The sequence below is a fragment of the Nyctereutes procyonoides genome, unplaced genomic scaffold, assembly GCF_905146905.1.
Source record: "Nyctereutes procyonoides isolate TBG_1078 unplaced genomic scaffold, NYPRO_anot_genome, whole genome shotgun sequence".
Taxonomy (NCBI): Eukaryota; Metazoa; Chordata; class Mammalia; order Carnivora; family Canidae; genus Nyctereutes; species Nyctereutes procyonoides.
The window spans coordinates 13,360,945-13,383,323 of record NW_026575130.1 but is presented as its reverse complement, the minus strand read 5'-3'; the positions used below and the strand labels follow the sequence as shown (position 1 = coordinate 13,383,323).

The window sequence follows — 22,379 nt, the reverse complement described above, 5'->3', positions numbered from 1 at the left end:
ATCACAACTGACCTATACAAATAAAGAATTCACTTCTACGACTTCTTGGATAAAATGTATTTATGCAATATGAACAGATTACTAAAATAAAATTAGCATAGTTTTTCTGTTGTTATGCCTTTCATAATTTTTATTGTGATATCTCTCTTACTTTGCTTTTTCTTTCTTTTTTTTACTTTGCTTTTTCTGCACTGATCTTTTTTGTTCTGTACAATATTCCTTTTTTAAAAAAATACAGAATGCTTCACGAATTTGCGTATCATCCTTGCATAGGGGCCGTGCTAATCTCCTCTGTATTGTTCCAATTTTAATGTATGTGCTGCCGAAGCAAGCATCAATATTCCACATTTTTTGTTTATATGATAACTAAGTTAGTCTGTAGCTCCTTGAAACTGGTAATTATATCTAGAGATGTTATTAGATTTAGGATCAGTGTAGGGGAGCAAAACATCTCTAGATATAGTTATGTGGACTTCCAAGTAGGTAAGTTCATGAGGCACATACCCCTGGTTATCAAATTTTGAAATTCAGTTTTATCCTTTTGTCTGTGGTCAATTTCCCCAAAAGCATTTCATCCTACTAATTTTAGAATTACAAATTGAAAAAAGAAAACTTTCATTCAAGATTACAAATGATAATTTTAAATTATAATGTTCTTCTCCTACTTGTTAGCTATGATTCTCCTTTTAAAACGTCATCAATTGCTTGGTTGACTTTTAATACAGTGGATATAGACAAAATGATAAGTATATATTATTTTTTTTATTCACTGGGTTTAAAATTATATTTTGGTGCCCTAGGAGACTTCAACATTGACCAGTGAGTGTATTTTTGTTATGATTAAGATAAGATCCCTTACTTGGTCTTTTACATTGTGGACATGATTCAGTTTTTTGGTTGTTTCCTTTATGATCCTTAAATTTTTCCATCTGATGCCATTGGAAACTGATTCTAGTTGACATTTTTTTTTACATGATCACATTAATCTCTGAGAATCCCCTTACTTCTGGAATAAAATACTTTAGGTTCATTTTGTACCTTTTGTACCTTAGACTTGGAACCAAGAATTTCTCCAACTTCCCTGGTTATTTAATGAGAGATATTTTGGGCACCTGGATGGCCCAGTGGTTGAGAATCTGCCTTTGGCTCAAGTCATAATCCTGGATCCTGGGATGGAATCCTGCATTGGGATCAGCACAGGGAGCCTGCTTCTCCTTCTGCCTATGTCTCTGCTTCTCTCTGTGTCTCTCATGAATAAATAAATAAATGTTTTTAAAAATAATGAGAGATATTTTTGATATTAAATTATAAACACTAGAGTTGCCCATCACTACTTGGATTTTAGAATAAACAAAGTTGGAAATACACATTTTTAGGAGAAAATATTCATATGTTCACAATGATATTTCAAGATTTTTTTCAATCTAGTAGGTGAGAAATCATATCTTGGTGTGTCTAATTTGGACCTCTCCTATTTTGATAAACCCTGAAGTTTTGCACCCTCATGTAATCTCAGGATTATTTTTTAAAATATTTTATTTATTTCTTTGTGAGAGAGAGGGAGAATGAGCAGGGGATGGGCAAAAGAAGAAGGAGAAGCAGACTTTGTACTAAGCAGGAAGCCTGATGTGGGGGTCCATCCCAGGAGTCTGGAATCATGACCTGAGCCAAAGGCAGCTGTTTAATGGACTGAGCCACCCAGGTGTCCCAATCTCAGGATTATTTGTGAATTTTAAGAATAAATGATTTATTTATATCATTTGCCTATTTTCCAGCAGATTGTTGATGCTACCTAGCTTTTAAAGCTCCTTATATGTTAGGAAATAAGTCATTTTAATTAGTCTTTTTTAAAACAATGTATGCTTTCTTTTCATCTTTTTTTTCATTTTGATAAGACTGGACTATAATATGAACTGAAATGTCTATCTAAAAACAGCAAAACTTTAAAAAGTATATGAAACATCTGCTCTAAAGGAATCACAGATTGGGAATACTTTGGAAGTTGGGATTCAAAAAAAAAAAAAAGCAGCCAAGAGGATTCTGATATCAGAAGCAGTTTTTCTGCAAGATACCTCTACCAATTCCTGAGGGGTGGTTAACAGACCAGAAAGATAAACTTTCCATGTTGGAGGGAAAACAGTAGCATTGGCATTCAAGGTCTGCCTAGAGTTAGCCAAACTGTGAAGGTTGAGGAGCCAGTCCTCCACAATACCATTCTTATGTCAGATACCAACTGCAGGTTCAGAGGGTCCTGAGATCACTCCCTCAGTTTTGATAATTCTTTAGAAGGACTCATAGAACTCTCAGAAAGCTATTTTACTCATGGTTATGGTTTATTACAGGGAAAGAATACAGTTTAAAATCAGCCAAAGAAAGAGATACATGGGGCAGAGTCTGGGAGGGTTTGAAATGTGAAGCATCTATTATCCTTTCCTGTAGTATCAGAACGTGTTATTCTTTTGGCATTGATGTAATATTGGCACATCATTGTGGCATTGATATTCCAGCACACATGGAATATTGCCAATCAGGGAAGCTCACCTGAGGCTGTGTTCAAAGATTTTGTTGGGGCTCTTTTACATAGGTATGATTGATTGATTGATTGATTGATTACTGACATGGTTGAACTTAGTCTCCAAAGCATGACCCAGAGTCCCTTCCTTAAATCCCATGATTGTTCTTTTTGGCCTGGCTAATTTGATCCTATGACTGTTGGTTGCAACTGGTTCCAAGGAGGCTAGCAATTGTCCTAATAAAGATATTCCTTTAAAGAATGGTATACGTTATCTCCTAGAAGCTGATGGCAAAGATCTGACCTCTTTTTAAAGCATGTCTGAATTTTTTCTACATAAGGAATCAATGAAGAAAAGAAACTCTGTCAAACCTCTCACACACTGAGGTGAGGTTTGAAAGCCCACACTCTGTAGTAAGAATGAAAAAATTTGGAAGAATCTTTATAAAAACTGAGATCCTATAGCAATTCATATAACCAATGGAAAAGTGAAAATCATATATACAAATGTAACTTTAGAAATTAAAATTCAAAATTTAATGGAAAGGTTTATAAAAGTAGGTCTAAGTGTAGAAAAAATTACTAAACTAAAAAGGGGCAGAAGTAAATACCCAGAATGAAGTATGTATAGACAAAGTTATGTAAGACACACACCAACATGTAAATATTATAGATGTCAGGGTGAAATTGCTACAAAAGCACCTCCAGAGGCTGGAGCCTTATCAGGGTTTCTGTACTTTTCAAGACTCCTCTGTTCCATGCATGGAGGAAATTAATATGTGGGGAAAAAACATTAAAGCTGTTAGTAGTGACCAGCACTGCTTGATGATTGCTGGCATAGGGGTTCTTCCTCAAAATAGACAGCAATTTCTCAGGTATGATTGAAGGTGTACTGACTATAAGCTCTAGAGTATTTAACTTTAACTTTGAAGTTAAGTTCATTTCAAAAGGAAAAGGTAGAAAAAATTTTTCTCACATCTTGTGGCTATGCTTACCATAGGGGTCAGCTATTCTAGAACCAAAATTTCTGAAATTATTTTCCCTATATGTTTGCTGACAATAATAAAAATTTGGAAGGTGGAAGGAAAGTAGCATTTAAGGATGAATTATATACATATTTCCTGAGGCATCTGGAATTAATTCTCTAATAGGATTAAAATTCCCTGAATTAATAACTCTACTGCAAGTGATAAAGGGGACATTGGTAGTCCATGCCACACAGTGACAAAGCAGTTGATTAAATAACTGTAAGACACCTAAAATCAAATGACTTATAGAAGGCCAATGACTTATACTTTATGCCAAGTAGTACCAGTTTAGAAGATTTTTTTTTGTGGAAATAAAGACCAAAATGGAGTTTGTTGGTTACTTGAAAATGCACTAGAGAAGTTAAAGAAAATGAATAATTCAGCGCTTTAATTTTCCACCTTAAATTATGGATAAGAAAGTAAAGTTTCAAGACTTTGCACTACATAAAGACTTAATTCTTCTAGACACAGGACAGAGATTTCTGAGATACAAACTTCAAGTGTAATCATGAAAGTGGAGGCTTTACAGAACAGAATAGTTTCATAAAATCACAGGGTTGTGTATGTTAAATGTGTGTATGTTAAATGTAGGAAATTCATTGGAAAAAGATTTGACTTTGAAAATGGGGACAGCACATATGAACAGATTCAGTAAAATTGAATACCTTAAAACTAAATTTTCCTGAGCCTGAGTCTAAATTCCCTGAGTAGAAGTACATCTTCCTCCCCTGAGTGAGGAACGTTGTCTCTCTTTGTCTGAAGAACCTATAATGGCTAAACCTGAAGCAACAATGAAACATTGATTCTTACGATGATGTACCTCCACAAATCTTATTGCTTTTAGACTTATAACCAGATATAACCAGATTCAAGTCCCAGAAGACCCAAAGGCAATATGCCAATAAAAATCAATATATGAGATTGACCATTCCATATATGGGAATAGATCCTAAGTCATATGGGGCAAAATAGAAGAAATATAATGCTGGATCAGATTGAATTTGTTGATTTGTTCACATTAAGTACAGATTCTGGATTCAATAACTTAGCCTCAGTAACTAAAATAAATTCTAAGAGTTTTCTTGAAGTATCAACAGAACTTTGGACTCAAAAAGGCCTATACCAAATGAAGTTAAAATTCTACAACTTCCTTGGTTCCGATAGAAGAAAGTATCCAAAGGCTAAAGAAGATAAGAATTTAGAGTGGATTCATCATGAAAACACTTTCTTAATTCCTTATATTCTTCAGAATAACCAAAGATCATTTGCTTTACCAAAGCTGTGATAAATGTATCCAGGAGGGGATTCTAGTATTCTTTATCCTCAGTGATCCCACTGCTGAGATCAGTGATCTCAGTGGCCTATTATCTGTAGGCCAGGAACAAGTGTAGGAACTACTACAACTGCATTGGAATCCCTAATGAAGGGATGATGCATCCTAGGATGGCAGGGACTGACCTATGGTATTTAATTTCCAGAGTTAAGTTAAATATGGTTATTATAAAGGTCTCTACAAATAGTTACTAAACAAAGCCAAAGTAATTGTCAGAGTGACTTGAAGTTCAGATGTCAGTGGTCTTGGATAATTGTTCAAGGTGTTCTTAAAACTGAAAGGAGTCTACTAAAGTCTTACTTGATACTATAAACAGAAAAGCTTTAGTCTAGTGAGCAGAATCCTGACTGGAATCGCAATAGACAGTTGCGACCTCTTCACAAATTCTTATACCTGATCCCTTCCATAAATTCAGAGTACCTTGCATGAAGGGGAGACTGGGTCCCTTAAGGAAGGAAGTTTCTATGCATTTAAAAATGTATGCTGTAAATCTTCCTTATGGCCTTTCCAAAAGGAATCTACAGCCATTTAGATGGTAACTGTGCATTGGAGAAGCACATATAAAAAGCATTTGGTGTATCATTGGATAACGGTTCTGAACTACCACTATTCTTTGGAGACCCAAACCACCAATGTGATCTACAAATCTGAGTAAGGTAGGGGCCAGGGGATTAATAAATTCTGGTTAAGATTCATCACACACACACACACACACACACACACACACACACACACAGATTCATCTCACAGTGAGCTCAGTGGGTTCCTGAACTAATCCTGTGGTTATTTCTTCAGTCCAGAAATCATACTGGAATAGATATGCTCACCAACAGACAGAACCCCAAGAATAATAATTTATCTTTTCATTACAGATTTTTCTAATGAGTCATTTTATTTCTTCTTAAAGGAGTTCGAGGCCATGATATTAAGAAAGACCATGTGGAAGCTACTAAACTGCTCCCGTCAATCAAATAAATGTTGCATCCTGGAAGTTTTACAGAAGTTGGTGCCATTATCAAAGACCTGAAAGATGCACTGCATGGTGAATCTTATCATAGTCTCATTTAACTCACCTATTTTTCCTGTACTTAAGAGAGTTGGGTTTTGAAGAATAACAGTGGATTATCATAAATTTAATCAGGTAGTGCTCCAGATGCAGCCACCATTTCAGATGTGATTTTGATACTGGAGAAGATAGACATGATCCCTAGCATGTGGCATGTATCAATTGATGTAAAAAAATGCTACTTTGATTTGTATATGCTATCTCTTTATTGGGAACTATTTACTTTACCTGACGGAAGTATGTATTTACTGTCCTACCCTAGGGCAATATCAACTGCCTAGCCCAATATCTTAATTTTGTCCATAGATACTTTGATGACCTCTCAATTCCAGAATAACACTAAGCTGTTCAATTAATGATATGATTCTCGTTGGATATGGTGAGAAAGAAGCAGCTTTACTAGACATATTGATAATACATATGTGTACCAGACAGAAGAGCGGTAAATCTACAGAAATTCAGGAGTCCTCCACTCCACTTCAGTGAAATTTCTAGAGTCAAAGCATCTGGAACATGTCAAGATATGACTTTCAAGGTGAAGGAAATATTGTTGTAGCTGCAAATTGTTTCATGTTTATGGAATTTATTGATTCCCATGATTATCATCATACTGTGGAAGCTAGCATGATAGAATAGTGAAAAAGGCTTTAGGAGATTTGGTTACTGTGCCAGATGGGCACATCTAGCAAACATTCATAACTCAGGAAACCAAGGATAAAATTTGGGGGTAATTCTTTTACTCTTACCATTAGTGAAAGTTCGCTTTCTGTCTCATATCTTTGAGTTCTGCTGCTTGATATGTCTTAATTCCCAAGGAATAAATATTCTCACAAGAGGACAAAATTATTTTTATTAAACTAGACGTTGATGAGCACCTGGGTGGCTCAGTAGGTTAAACGTCTGCTTTCAGCTCAGATCATGATACCAGTCATCAAACCCCTTATCAGGCTACCTTCTCAGCAGGGAGTCTGTTTCTTCCTCTGCCCCTCACTCTGCTTATACTCTTTTTCTCTCTCTTTCTCAAATAAGTAAATAAAATCTTACACTAGAGGTTGAGATTACCACTCAGCCACTTTAGAATTCTTGTGACAGTGAATCTGCTGGCAAAGAAGGGGATTACTATGCTCTCTGGGATAATTGATCCTGATTCTTCAATGGAAATCAATTTGCTACTCTGGGGTAAAGAGCATAGGCCTGGAATGAAGCAGATACCCTGGCTACTGTCTTAATGCCCCACATTTTGGGATAAAGTTAATGGAAAACTACAAGTACTCAATAGAAGCAGGATGCTAAAGCTCAGACCTTTCAGAAATGAGAGTTTGTGTCGTCCTCTGAGGGAAGGATCCATGAACTACTGAAGAGCTCTCTGAATGCAAAGGTAAGATGGAAGTGTCAAATTATAAATATCAGCTACACAATTATACTTAGGACTTTATTCCTTATATTTATATCAATATGTGTGCATGAACTCATTCAATTTTTTTTAAAATCCCACAATCCTTATAATTTAACATAAAGTAACTTAATAATACTTAAGCCTACTCAACATTGAACATGTGCCTCAGCTAGAAAAGAAAAGAACATTACTCAAAAAAGAGATAAAGTGACTTTGGGACTTTTATCCTTTTTTTGGAGAGAGGGTTAGTGTGTTTTTTGTTGTATGAAGTTCAGTTGCATCGTTTGAATAGGACTTTGCTTGTATCTTTCTTTGGGGGTTAAGTATATTTAAAAGATTTATACATGTATCTCAAGGTGGCAAAATGTGAACTGGGTTGTTTTCCCACTTTTTCAACTTAGCTAAGCTAAACAACATTTTCTAGGATTCTTTTCCTATGTAGTTCCAGGCTAGAGTTGTGTTGAGAGTTTAACTAAACTACTTTATAATAGTGTTGCCTCAGCATCCATTTTGTGTGGCCAAGCAGCCTGTGGGGCCTTGAAATGACACTAACTCCTCCTGTGAGCATGTGCTATAGATAACACTATGAAGAGCCACAAGTAAATGTGATGTGATTCTTGCTATTCTGATACCCTAAGATGGCTCTGACAACCCCCTTGTCATAAGCACTCTCTCCTGCCTCCCAGGGCCTTCTTATACTCCCTATAGGTAAGGTCCCCACGAAGCTTTTCAAAATCTCACTTTTGTTTGGTTTGAATTTATCAATATGGCCTTAGCTTGGGAAGCCCTAAAGCACTCCACCAGTGGACTCTATTAAAAGCATGTGCCCCAGGTTCTGCTGGACTCTGTTGACTCTGCCTAGGTGTCCCTGTGTGGTTCCTAAGGCACGTGGTTCCTACAAAGGAAATTTGTGTGAGAATTTGAGGGGCGTAAAAAGCAGTCATTCCTCTCTGAAGGTTGGAGTTTGGCATCAGGCAGCACTGCAGCTTTTGAATATAGTTAGTGATGTTTTGTCCAAGTAGGCCTCCAGGCTTTTGCGCTACCAAAGATCTTCTCAAGCCTGTTTTTGGGTAAGGTGATTATGCAATCTGGCAGCAGAGGTCAATGACTTCTACAGATTATACAGATCACTGAGGATGGAAATGGTGAGAGACCAATGATTTCAATTTCCATTTTTCCACAGGTGTTCCAATTTCTCTCAATTCTCTCACTTCACACCTGGCTGTTTTCCTGAGGTTGGCTCTGCAATTCCAAACAGAGTCAGAGGCAGCTGCCTTTCATGGACTTTTTACCAGTTTCCATAATTTCCTTAGGTTTCATCCCTCTTAGAATCCTATGAATTTACATAATTCCTAATAATCCTGTTTCCCGGGATCCCTGGGTGGCACAGCGGTTTGGCGCCTGCCTTTGGCCCAGGGCGCGATCCTGGAGACCCAGGATCGAATCCCACATCGGGCTCCCGGTGCATGGAGCCTGCTTCTCCCTCTGCCTATGTCTCTGCGCCTCTCTCTGTCTCTGTGACTATCATAAATAAATAAAAAATAATAATAATCCTGTTTCCCTAGATAAACTTATGATAATTATTTATGTGTCAACTTAACTAGACCAAAGGTGCTCAGATATTTAATTAAATGTTATTCTAGGTGTGCCTATAACGGGATTTCTGGATGAGATTAACAATTGAATCAGTAGACTGAATAAAGCAGATTGCCTTCCACAATGTAGGAAGACATCATTCAATTCATTGAAGTCCTAAATAGAACAAAGAGAATGAAGAAGAGAGAATTTCTTTCTTTGCTTGATTATCTTTGAGGTGGAATATCAGTTTTCTCCTGCCTTTGGACTCATGCTAGGGCTAGAATTTATACCAGCTACTCTCCTGGTTTTCTGGCTTGCAGATTCAAAATGGAAGTATACCACTCAACTGTCCTGTGCCTCTAGCTTCCTGACTTGCAAATCTTGGGACTTCTTATTCTCTGTAACCACACAAGTCAATTCTGTATAATAATTGACTTGTGTATAGTAATTGACACATATGCACACACTCTCTCTCTGAAATATAACTATATACATACAATATGCTATATACATATATACACATATATATTATATGTATGTGTGTATATATGTATATACATGTATATGTGTATATATACGTGTGTATATATATATATACACACACACACTATATAGTTCTCTTGTTTCTCTGGAGAACATGGGTGAACTCAAAACTCTGACAAGAACATATTCTACAAAAATAAATGGAAATGTTGATCTTTAAAATCCCTGAAAGTACCCCAGTGGTTCTTTTAGTATGTTTGTAATTCATGAAGACTGAGTGAAATTTTGAGTGCCATACTTTAGGAAAGACATTTAAAAGCTTGAATCCAGAAATTTTATAGTCAGAAGCAATAAAAAGCTTATGGTGGCCCTCTTTCCCATATGTTACTCAAAATAAATATCAATGATAATCTGTAAAATAAACATAATATACCCAACTAAATTCTAATTATTTCCAAGATAATTATTTTAATAAATGGAAAAATAAACATATTAAATGCCAAACATTTTCAAATTATCTCTATCTCCCTCCCTTTTGATGTTCCTGTGTTTTCTAGTACACTAAACATATATGCTTAGTTTAACTATAGGAAATTGTAGTAGACTCCAAAAATAGTTCTCCATGCATCTTTGCAAGGTGACATTGCAGCTCCTTCCATGAAGAGGTGGAGTCTTTCCCATTCTTTGAATCTGGGGTGACTCTAAACAAGTTTTGATCAATAGTATATAGTAGAATGGCTTAGATACCAGTCCTGAGTTGGGTCTCAACTGTCCTTGTGCTGCTTCTAACTCTCAGAGGCCTATGCAAGTCTGAGCTAGCCTATTAGGAGATGAAGATCATGTAGAAGAGAGAACAGTTGCCCCAGCTGAGGCTTTCCAACCCTATCTACTACTAGTAAATATTGAAACATGTGAGGGAGCCCAGCCAACATTGCCAGAGCTGTTTACCTGACCCACAACACCCTGGGGATATAAGAATACATCCAGCTGAAACCAGAAGAACCATATGATATATAGACTCATGAGGGATAAAAACTGGTTTTTCTTTTAAGCCACTGGCTATTGAGGTGGTTTGTTATATCCCAATGGCTAAATGAGAAAGAAATCCAGCACTGGACATTATATAAGCAGGAGTATATAGAGAGGAAGGTGATTAACATGTCAAGAAGTCTGAAAATCAAGCTGTATGAGATTGAATTGAAAAGATTAGGATATTTAGCATAGAAAGCAAGGATTTTAGGAGGGCATAGTGGCTTCCCTAAAATAATTGGTGAACTGGTATATAAGAGGGGATTATATTTACCCAGCATAAATTTAGAAGGCAAACAGTAAACATTGGCAGATATTAAGATGTAGAAAAACATTGTAATAGAGATATATAAATCGTAGATCTTGCTTAAGTTTATATGGTGAGGGTGGTGCCTTACAGTGCAGTTACTTTTTGTCATTAGAAATGCTCATAAATGGTGTTGGGAAAATTGGACAGCCACATGCAGAAGAATGAAAATATACCATTCTCTTACAACATACACAAAGAAAAACTCTAAGTGGATGAAAGATCTAAATGTGAGACAAGAGCCCATCAAAATCCTAGAGGAGAACACAGGCAACACCCTTTTTGAACTTGGCCACAGTAATTTCTTGCAAGATACATCCATGAAGGCAAGAGAAACAAAAGCAAAAATGAAATATTGGGACTTTATCAAGATAAAAAGCTTCTGCATAGCAAAAGAAACAGTCAACAAAACTAAAAGACAACCTACAGAATGGGAGAAGATATTTGCAAATGACATATCAGAGAAGGGCTAGTATCCAAGACCTATAAGGAACTTATTAAACTCAATAGCAAAGAAACAAACAATCCAATCATGAAATGGGCAAAAGACATGAAGAGAAACCTCACAGAGGAAGACATAGACATGGCCAACAAGCACATGAGAAAATGCTCCGCATCACTTGCCATCAGGGAAATACAAATCAAAACCACAATGAGATACCACCTCACACCAGTGAGAATGGGGAAAATTAACAAGGCAGGAGACAACAAATGTTGGAGAGAATGTGGAGAAAGGGGAATCCTCTTGCACTGTTGGTGGGAATGTGAACTGGTGCAGCCACTCTGGAAAACTGTGTGGAGGTTCCTCAAAGAGTTAAAAATACACCTGTCCTACGACCCAGCAATTGCACTGCTGGGGATTTACCCCAAAGATACAGATGCAGTGAAATTCCGGGACACCTGCACCCCAATGTTTCTAGCAGCAATGTCCACAATAGCCAAACTGTGGAAGGAGCCTCGGTGCCCATCAAAAGATGAATGGATAAAGAAGCTGTGGTCTATGTATACAATGGAATATTACTCAGCCATTAGAAACGAAGAATACCCACCATTTGCTTCGACATGGATGGAACTGGAGGGTATTATGCTGAGTGAAGTAAGTCAATCGGAGAAGGACAAACATTATATGGTCTCATTCATTTGGGGAATATAAAAAATAGTGAAAGGGAATAAAGGGGAAAGGATAAAAAATGAGTGGGAAATATCAGAAAGGGAGACAGAATATGAGAGACTCCTAACTCTGGGAAACGAACTAGGGGTGGTGGAAGGGGAGGTGGGCGGGGGTATGGGGGTGACTGGGTGATGGGCACTGAGGGGGGCACTTGATGGGAGGAGCACTGGGTGTTATGCTGTATGTTGGCAAATTGAACTCCTATAAAAAAAAAGAACAAAAAGAAAAAAGAAATGCTCATACAGAATGGATGAACTTTTCACAAATTCGTTTCAGAAGGCAAACTTCTTTCTTCTTTGGCTTGAAGTTTTGACTAGGTAACATATAACATTAGGACCAAATTTATATGTGTGGTGAGAATTATATGTTTCTTTTCTTTAAATATGCTTTTTATAGTTATCAGTATCCAAAAAGTTTTAGTGTTTAAATACCAATAATATAACTGTTTGATTTTCTATTCATTTGGACTTGAGCTGATGATATCATAACCATACTCCAAGTGGAATAATCTGAAAATCTTTCCACCATGTTACTATTGATAACAAGTGAAGGCATTACCTTAGAAAGCTTATCTTTTAGTAAGGAAGGAAAACAATAAACAAATATGAATTCCATTTATTGTGTATTGATTCATAACCTTCTCAGGAGCTTAGCAGGTATACTTAAAATTGGCTCTCATACTCAGAGGGCAGGAAGAAGCCAAAGAAAGAGGAAGACCACTCTAGATTTGCAGTTTTAATTTTACAGTTTTAATAAGCAAAGAGAATTTACATACATGACTTGTCTTGGGTGGCAGCAGGACGGATGCACTCCACATCCACTTGCCAAATCTTAAAAATTTAAAAAGGGGTCTTTTTTTAATAATAAATTTATTTTTTATTGTTGTTCAATTTACCAACATACAGAATAACACCCAGTGCTCATCCCGTTAAGTGCCCCCCTCAGTGCCCGTCACCCATTCACCCCCACCCCCCACCCTTCCATCACCCCTAGTTCGTTTCCCAGAGTTAGGAGTCTTTATGTTCTGTCTCCCTTTCTGATATCTCCCACACATTTCTTCTCCCTTCCCTTATATTCCCTTTCACTATTATTTATATTCCCCAAATGAATGAGACCATATAATGTTTGTCCTCCGATTGACTTACTTCACTCAGCATAAAACCCTCCAGTTCCATCCACGTTGAAGCAAATGGTGGGTATTTGTCGTTTCTAATGGCTGGGTAATATCCCATTGTATACATAAACCACATCTTCTTTATCCATTCATCTTTCAGTGGACACCGAGGCTCCTTCCACAGTTTGGCTACTGTGGACATTGCTGCTATAAACATCGGGGTGCAGGTGTCCCGGTGTTTCATTGCATCTGAATCTTTGGGGTAAATCCCCAACAGTGCAATTGCTGGGTCGTAGGGCAGGTCTATTTTTAACTCTTTGAGGAACCTCCACACAGTTTTCCAGAGTGGCTGCACCAGTTCACATTCCCAGCAACAGTGCAGGAGTGTTCCCTTTTCTCCGCATCCTCTCCAACATTTGTGGTTTCCTGCCTTGTTAATTTTCCCCATTCTCACTGGTGTGAGGTGGTATCTCATTGTGGTTTTGATTTGTATTTCCCTGATGGCAAGTGATGCGGAGCATTTTCTCATGTGCCTGTTGGCCATGTCTATGTCTTCCTCTGTGAGATTTCTCTTCATGTCTTTTGCCCATTTCATGATTGGATTGTTTGTTTCTTTGCTGTTGAGTTTAATAAGTTCTTTATAGATCTTGGAAACTAGCCCTTTATCTGATACATCATTTGCAAATATTTTCTCCCATTCTGTAGGTTGTCTTTTAGTTTTGTAGACTGTATCCTTTGCTGTGCAAAAGCTTCTTATCTTGATGAAGTCCCAATAGTTCATTTTTGCTTTTGTTTCTTTTGCCTTCGTGGATGTATCTTGCAAGAAGTTACTGTGGCCGAGTTCAAAAAGGGTGTTGCCTGTGTTCTCCTCTAGGATTTTGATGGATTCTTGTCTCACATTTAGCTCTTTCATCCATTTTGAGTTTATCTTTGTGTATGGTGCAAGAGAGTGGTCTAGTTTCATTCTTCTGCATGTGAATGTCCAATTTTCCCAGCACCATTTATTGAAGAGACTGTCTTTCTTCCAGTGGATAGTCTTTCCTCCTTTATCGAATATTAGTTGACCATAAAGTTCAGGGTCCACTTCTGGGTTCTCTGTTCTGTTCCATTGATCTATGTGTCTGTTTTTGTGCCAGTACCACACTGTCTTGATGACCACAGCTTTGTAGTACAACCTGAAATCTGGCATTGTGATGCCCCCAGCTATGGTTTTCTTTTTTAAAATTCCCCTGGCTATTCGGGGTCTTTTCTGATTCCACACAAATCTTAAAATAATTTGTTCTAAGTCTCTGAAAAAAGTCCATGGTATTTTGATAGGGATTGCATTAAACGTGTAAGTTGCCCTGGGTAACATCGACACTTTCACAATATTAATTCTGCCAATCCATGAGCATGGAATATTTTTCCATCTCTTTGTGTCTTCCTCAATTTCGTTCAGAAGTGTTCTATAGTTTTTAGGGTATAGATCCTTTACCTCTTTGGTTAGGTTTATTCCTAGGTATCTTATGCTTTTGGGTGCAATTGTAAATGGGGTTGACTCCTTAATTTCTCTTTCTTCAATCTCATTGTTAGTGTATAGAAATGCCACTGATTTCTGGGCATTGATTTTGTATCCTGTAATGCTACCAAATTGCTGTATGAGTTCTAGCAATCTTGGGGTGGAGGCTTTTGGGTTTTCTATGTAGAGTATCATGTCATCAGCGAAAAGGGAGAGTTTGACTTCTTCTTTGCCAATTTGAATGCCTTTAATGTCTTTTTGTTGTCTGATTGCTGAGGCTAGGACTTCCAGTACTATGTTGAATAGCAGTGGTGAGAGTGGATATCCCTGTCTTGTTCCTGATCTTAGGGGAAAGGCTCCCAGTGCTTCCCCATTGAGAATGATATTTGCTGTGGGCTTTTCGTAGATGGCTTTTAAGATGTTGAGGAATGTTCCCTCTATCCCTACACTCTGAAGAGTTTTGATCAGGAATGGATGCTGTATTTTGTCAAATGCTTTCTCTGCATCTAATGAGAGGATCCTATGGTTCTTGGTTTTTCTCTTGCTGATATGATGAATCACATTGATTGTTTTACGAGTGTTGAACCAGTCTTGTGTCCCAAGGATAAATCCTACTTGGTCATGGTGAATAATTTTCTTAATGTACTCTTGGATCCTATTGGCTAGTATCTTGTTGAGAATTTTTGCATCCATGTTCATCAGGGAAATTGGTCTGTACTTCTCCTTTTTTGTGGGGTCTTTGGTTTTGGAATTAAGGTGATGCTGGCCTCATAGAACGAATTTGGAAGTACTCCATCTCTTTCTATCTTTCCAAACAGCTTTAGTAGAATAGGTATGGTTTCTTCTTTAAACGTTTGATAGAATTCCCCTGGGAAGCCATCTGGCCCTGGACTCTTGTGTCTTGGGAGGTTTTTGATGACTGCTTCAATTTCCTCCCTGGTTATTGGCCTGTTCAGTTTTCTATTTCTTCCTGTTCCAGTTTTGGTAGTTTGTGGCTTTCCAGGAATGCGTCCATTTCTTCTAGATTGCCTAATTTATTGGCGTAGAGCTGTTCATAATATGTTTTTAAAATCATTTGTATTTCCTTGGTGTTGGTAGTGATGTCTCCTTTCTCATTCATGATTTTATTAATTTGAGTCTTCTCTCTCTTCTTTTTAATAAGGCTGGCTAATTCTTTCAAAGAACCAACTCCTGGTTCTGTTGATCTGTTCCACAGTTCTTCTGGTCTCGATTTCGTTGAGTTCTGCTCGAATCTTAATTAACTCTCTTCTTCTGCTGGGTGTAGGATCTATTTGCTGTTTTTTCTCTAGCTCCTTTATGTGTAAGGTTAGCTTTTGTATTTGAGTTCTTTCAGTTTTTGAATGGATGCTTTTATTGCAATGTATTTCCCGTTTAGGACTGCTTTTGCTGCATCTCAAAGATTTTGAACGGTTGTATCTTCATTCTCATTAGTTTCCATGAATCTTTTTAATTCTTCTTTAATCTCCTGGTTGACCCTTTCATCTTTTAGCAGGATGGTCCTTAACCTCCACGTGTTTGAGGTCCTTCCAAACTTCTAGTTGTGATTTAGTTCTAATTTCAAGGCATTACGGTCTGAGAATATGCAGGGGACGATCCCAATCTTTAGGTATTGGTTCAGACCCGATTTGTGACCCAGTATGTGGTCTATTCTGGTGAAAGTTCCATGTGCCCTTGAGAAGAATGTGTATTCAGTTGAGTTTGGATGTAAGTTTCTGTAGATATCTGTGAAATCCATCTGGTCCAGTGTATCATTTAAAGCTCTCATTTCTTTAGAGATGTTGTGCTTAGAATACCTATCGAGGGTAGAAAGAGCTAGATTGAAGTCACCAAGTATAAGTGTATTATTATCTAAGTATTTCTTCAGTTTTGTTATTAATTGATTGAAATATTTGGCAGCTCCCACATTCGGGGCATATATATTGAGCATTGTTAAGTCCTCTTGTTGGATAGATCCTTTAAGTATGATATAGTGTCCCTCTTCATCTCTCACTACAGTCTTCGGGATAAATTTTAGTTTATCTGATATAAGGATGGCTACCCCTGCTTTCTTTTGAGGACCATTTGAATGGTAAATGGTTCTCCAACCTTTTATTTTCAGGCTGTAGGTGTCCTTCTGTCTAAAATGAGTCTCTTGTAGACAGCAAATAGATGGGTCCTGCTTTTTTATCCAGTATGAAACCCTGCGCCTTTTGATGGGGTCATTAAGCCCGTTCATGTTCAGAGTTACTATTGAAAGATATGAGTTTAGTGTCATCATGTTATATATTCAGCCCTTGTTTTTGTGGATTGTTTCACTGGACTTCTTCTTAAAGGAGAATTTTAAGAGTCCCCCTTAAATTTTCTTTCTGGTTTGGAGGTCACATATTCTTTCAGTTCCTGCCTGTCTTGGAAGCTCTTTATCTCTCCTTCCATTCTGAATGAGAGCCTTGCTGGATAAAGTATTCTTGGTGGCATGTTCTTATTTAGGACCCTGAATATATCCTGCCGGCCCTTTCTGGCCTGCCAGGTCTCTGTGGAGAGGTCTGCTGTTACCCTAATACTCCTCTCCATAAAAGTCAGGGATTTCTTGTCTCTTGCTGCTTTAAGGATCTTCTCTTTATCTTTGGAATTTGCAAGCTTCACTATTAGATGTCGAGGTGTTGAACGGTTTTTATTGATTTTAGGGGGGGATCTCTCTATTTCCTGGATCTGAATGCCTGTTTCCCTTCCCAGATTAGGAAAGTTTTCAGCTATGATTTGTTCAAATACATATTCTGGCCCTCTGGCCCTTTCGGCGCCCTCGGGAACCCCAATTAAACGTAGGTTTTTCTTCCTCAGGCTGTCGTTTATTTCCCTTAATCTATCTTCATGGTCTTTTAATTGTTTGTCTCTTTTTTCCTCAGTTTCCCTCTTTGCCATCAACTTGTCTTCTATGTCACTCACTTGTTCTTCCACCTTGTTAACCCTTGTCATTAGGACTTCTAGTTTGGATTGCATCTCATTCAATGGATTTTTAATTTCTGCCTGATTGGATCTAAATTCTGCAGTCATGAAGTCTCTTGAGTCCTTTATGCTTTTTTCTAGAGCCACCAGTAGCTGTAGAATAGTGCTTCTGAATTGGCTTTCTGACATTGAATTGTAATCCAGATTTTGTAACTCTGTGGGAGAGAGGGCTGTTTCTGATTCTTTCTTTTGAGGTGAGGCTTTCCTTCTAGTCATTTTGTTCAGTGCAGAGTGGCCAAAAACAAGTTGTATTGGGAAAAGGAGAAAAAGAGAGAGAGAGAGAGAGAGAGAGAGAGAAGGAAAGAAAAGAGAAAAAGAAAAAAGAAAAAGAAGAAAAACAGGAAGAAAAAGAGAAAGAAAAAGAAAGAAAGGTGAAAAAAAAGGGGGTGGGTGAAGCAATCAGAAATCAAAAAGAAAAAAAAAACACAGCAGAGTATCTTCTGATTCTGTATACTTTAAGTCCCTTGACTTCCCCTGGAACTGGTCCGTCTAGCTGGTCTTCTGGGGGAGGGGCCTGCTGTGCTGATTTTCAGGTGTTAGCACTTGGGGGAGATGCTCAGCCCTGTGCCTGGTGCAGGGCTTAGTGGGGGTTGTTCACACCGTGAGGCCCCAGGAGGAACAGCCACAGTGGCGGGGCCAGCTCTGGAGCCCTGGAGTCAGCTCCCGCAGTAACTCCGGGGCTCTCCGTCTGCAGGGCCTGGAGGCTCCGGGGCGGGGCCGCTGATCTGCTCAGCTCGGGGAGGAGCGTCCTTGCTGTCCTGGGCCCTCCCGGCCTCTGCCTGTCCCGGGGGGAGGCCGGATCCTGGGCTGTGTCCCGGCGCCCTGTGCTCCGGGGCCTGCGCTGTTGGATTCGCGCTCCCGCCCCGCAGCCCCCTCCGCGGAGCCGCCGCCCGAGCCCCTCCGAGCTGCTCCTGGGTCCAGCGGTGCGTGCTGCAGCCCTTAGGGAGCTCGGCGCACTCTCCCGGGGCGCAGGTGTCTGTTAGTGTCCCAGGGAGCCCGAGGGCATCCCCGCCCTCCTGGGTCCTGCTCCAACTCCCTGCGAGCCCCTTTCCGCCCGGGAAGGTTGGTGCAGCTCCTGCTTCTCCAGGACGGGGCTCTCCTGTCCTGGGGACACTCGCCCCGGCCTCAGCCCGGCTCCTTGCGGGGCCCCTCCCCCTTGGAGGCCTTTTGTTTCTTCATTTCTTTTTCCCCGTCTTCCTACCTGGATAGAAGCGCGAACTCTTCTCCCTGTAGCGTTCCAGCTGGTCTCTCTTTAAATCTCAGGCCGTATTCGTAGATTTTCAGGATAATTTGAAGGTTATCTAGGTAATTTGGTGGGGACAGTTGGTTTGGGGACCCTACTCTTCCGCCATCTCGCCCCTCCCCTCTCTAAAAGGGGGTCTTAATGGATTCAGTCACACATATCATACAGGTGTTCTCAACACTGCATGCTTGTCTCAAGGCTCTGTCCTTAGAGCAGCATCTGGGATCAGGAAAGCCCAGTGGAACCCATATTCCAAGGATGGGCAATGGAGTAAGGAGCCTCCAAGGGCCAGGGCCCCCTCAGCTCACAGGTCACTTGGCAGTCAGGTCTTTTCAATGATGTTCCCCAACACTGTGAAGTAGTGATAGTGCTAAGAAGAAAAATTAAGCATGGTAAAGAGACATAAATTAGTAGATGGGTTCATGTTTTGGAAAAATGATCAGAGAGCTCCTCTGATCTGATACTTGAGGGCTGATATCAGGGAAGGGCTGATATTTGAGCAGAGCCTGACTGAAGCTAGGAACAAACGTAGTAAACAAGGGGAATAATTTACCAGATGGAAGAGGTGGGGAAGAAGTTTTGCTAGACATAGTCAATGAAATGCAAGAAAGGCTACATGCCAAAATGAGGTGAGGCAAAGGAAAGAGACAGGGAGAAATTAGAGTATTAGATGGTAGTTAGGTTATGTAAAGTATTGTAGGTCATGATAAGAACTTGGCATTTTATTTAAAGTATAATGCAAAGCCACTGGAAGGTGACTAGGCACTTGGCAGGATATGTATTCGATTTCATGTGGTTCACTCTTGCTTTTGGGGAGACAAAGTTATAGTGGGGGGAAGTTAGGGACAGAGGTCATTGATCCTTGGCCCAACTGCTATTATATCTACTCTTTCCTTTCTCAAGTTCTTCCTTGGTATTATAGATTCTAGGCTTTTTTACGAGACAGCTGGGTAAGACACTAAAAGTGGAGGGAAGAGAGAAGCCAGGCCATTTTCCCAATCGTCTTTCTCTCTGCCTTGTCACTGACTATGAGCTGAATGAATTACGTTAGTTCTGCTTTCACTGGGATAAGTAGTGAGTATACTTTTGTGCTCTAGTTATTCCTCATTCCCCCTCATCCAACTAGAAGCTATAACTTTATTAATGATAGAATGAGTACAAATTTCAAATCAAGCTGCAGTTATTCTTTTGAAACACCAAAAAAAGATCTTGTTTTCAGATGGTTACATTGTTGTTCTGTAATAGCATTTACAATATCATTACTGTTGTTCTTTAGGGGTTGGACTGTCTTTGCTTTTGACATATTTGCTTGTGACATGACCAATTCTATGTCCTTAAACTCTACACCAGTTTCATCAATCTCTTCCTCTTCACTCTTGCACAGTTGGAGTCTATGTGTTTTCTCGAGTGTTTGAGATAGCTTCACCTTGAACTTTGAATATCAGGAGTTACTAGTTGTGCCTGCTGAGAAAAATCCTTGATTTTGGCTTCCCCCAAAATTGTGTACATATCTGAAGCTGGGGTCTTGTAGACTTCTGGTTTTGTGATGACAAAGAAGATATTCTTAGATATCTAGATAGTGACTCTTCTAATCCCTGTAACCTGACAAAGACCCAGTTTGGACATCGCTTTCCATGCCTTCTTTTCATTTCAGCTTTGTTTTGCTTTACTGACTGGTTCTTCATTGATTTCAGCTGTGGCTGCCAGCTGGGCTTATTGTGTGGTCACCTGTGTAGAATTCTGTTCCTTGAGCTCTGGTACTGATTCACACTATTGGATTCTGTTCCAGACTCTGTCTCAGCCTGTGGCCCTGGCAACTCCTGCTCTGTAGCAGGGATGGCTTCTGTGGCTTCACCAGGCATTTTGTGCGGGGATTGTGGAACCAAGGGATTGTGGTGGCAGAAAGAGAGTGAGCTATGCCTCTTCTTTTTGAACCTCATGGTTGAGGAGTTCTCCAGAGTGATTTATTTATCTAATTGGACTATGATCTGACTGAAACAAGCAAAGCTGAAGCAAGAATACTGTCATGAAACTATTCCAGGAATCTAAGCAAGAGTAGAACAAGTTAAACAAGTTTTTGTGACAGCATGGACAAGGTGACAAATTATGAAATTTGGGATCTCTTTTAAATATAAGACTCACATGGTTTTTGATGCAATTAAAGAAAAGAAATATGTCTTCAATGTTTAGTTTGAGAAACAGGGTAAAGGCAGTATTGTTGATAGATATGGAGAAGATTGAGGAAGGAAGAGATCAGGAGGGAAGCGTGTATGAACCGAAATTCTGTTTGGTAAAAGTTGACATTGACATAGCTATTTGAGATCTACATAAAAGATCAAGCAGAAAGTTAAGTACATGAATCCAGCGGTTAGGAAAGCACTTTAGTTTAGACAATGACTGGGTGGGTTGGTAGGATTATTGGTTTAATAAAGTCATACTATTTGAAAAGATTACTCAAGAACTGGCTCTGCATAGAGAAAAATCCATAACCAAAGACTAAGCCCTAATACACTCCAATGTCTAGATATTGGAGAGAGAAAAGAAACCATCATAGGAGGCTGAAAAGATACAACTAGTAAAGCAGAAGGAAAAAGACAAAAGTAGTATTCCTGAAAGCCAAACGAAGAAAGCTTTTCAAGACGCGATGTCCAGTGGATAAAATGTTTCCTGTATCTTGTATATCCTTCCTCTTCCCCTCTTCTTCATTTATCTCTCTTTTCCCTTCTTTCTTTCCTTCATTGCTTTATTCAATTATATTTAACCAATATATATTGAGAGCTTGCTAGATGTATGTACTGTGCTATTTAATTCAGAACTCAGATACAGTAGGCTTTGAATAAGAATTGTTAATAGTCGTCTTGTGGACAAGAGTCAATTTTTTTTCAGTGTTCCTATACACAAAGAATGATAAAATTTATTTTTAGAAAACAAGGCATAACTTAACCCAGAAAACAAACCCATTATTCTACATCTTAGGAAAAGAATGAGATTTTTACCTTACTTTACACTTTATATGCATTTACTTGCAAAAATTAATATGTATATCTGCATAAATATTTTGTATTTGATTTTATCATATTTATTCACAGCATCTTGCAATGATAATTTTTTTAAGTTTCTCATATGTCTATTCTATTTTATTTTTCTGTTTGGAAATGGCAAATGCAGTAGAATTTTCTCTAAGGCCCCTTATTTCTCTGTGACAGTCCAAGGGTTAAATTAAAGGAGAAGTCAGATCCTTGTCCATGGCTCAGAGGAAAGCTAAACTGTAGCCTTCATCTATTTCTTTCACATTCTGTCTTGCTCTTTTCTCTTTTAGCAATGAGCATGTAGCCTTTATTTTTCTCATTCCCAGCCAAGATGCATCTCTACAGTCGGGAAATATCCAGAATATGGGTTGGATCTAATTCTCAAAATCAAAGATAGGTAAGCTCCAAGGTTAAATTTGGAAAGCTCAGGAAATCCTAAGTGCAAACACCACCTTTCAATCACCTGCAAATCATTTCCTGCTCCCTTGTCTCTGAAAGGCAGGATTGCAGCCTCACTGTAATTTTTCTTTCTAAATTAAGCAGCGCATTTCAGGTATCTGAGAAGCAGCTGAGTGAGGCAAGGGATTTT

At 38.8% G+C, this 22,379-nt stretch overlaps 1 non-coding gene and 1 pseudogene across 1 annotated transcript; both read right to left on the bottom strand.

Moving 5' to 3' along the window:
* Positions 1–228: 228 nt before the first annotated feature.
* Positions 229–335, bottom strand: LOC129521274 (U6 spliceosomal RNA). The gene has a single exon (XR_008666788.1). It is a non-coding gene; the product is annotated as a U6 spliceosomal RNA (small nuclear RNA).
* A 19,606-nt stretch (positions 336–19,941) lies between these two features.
* On the bottom strand, positions 19,942–20,623 carry LOC129521177 (nascent polypeptide-associated complex subunit alpha-like; annotated as a pseudogene).
* Positions 20,624–22,379: the final 1,756 nt, after the last annotated feature.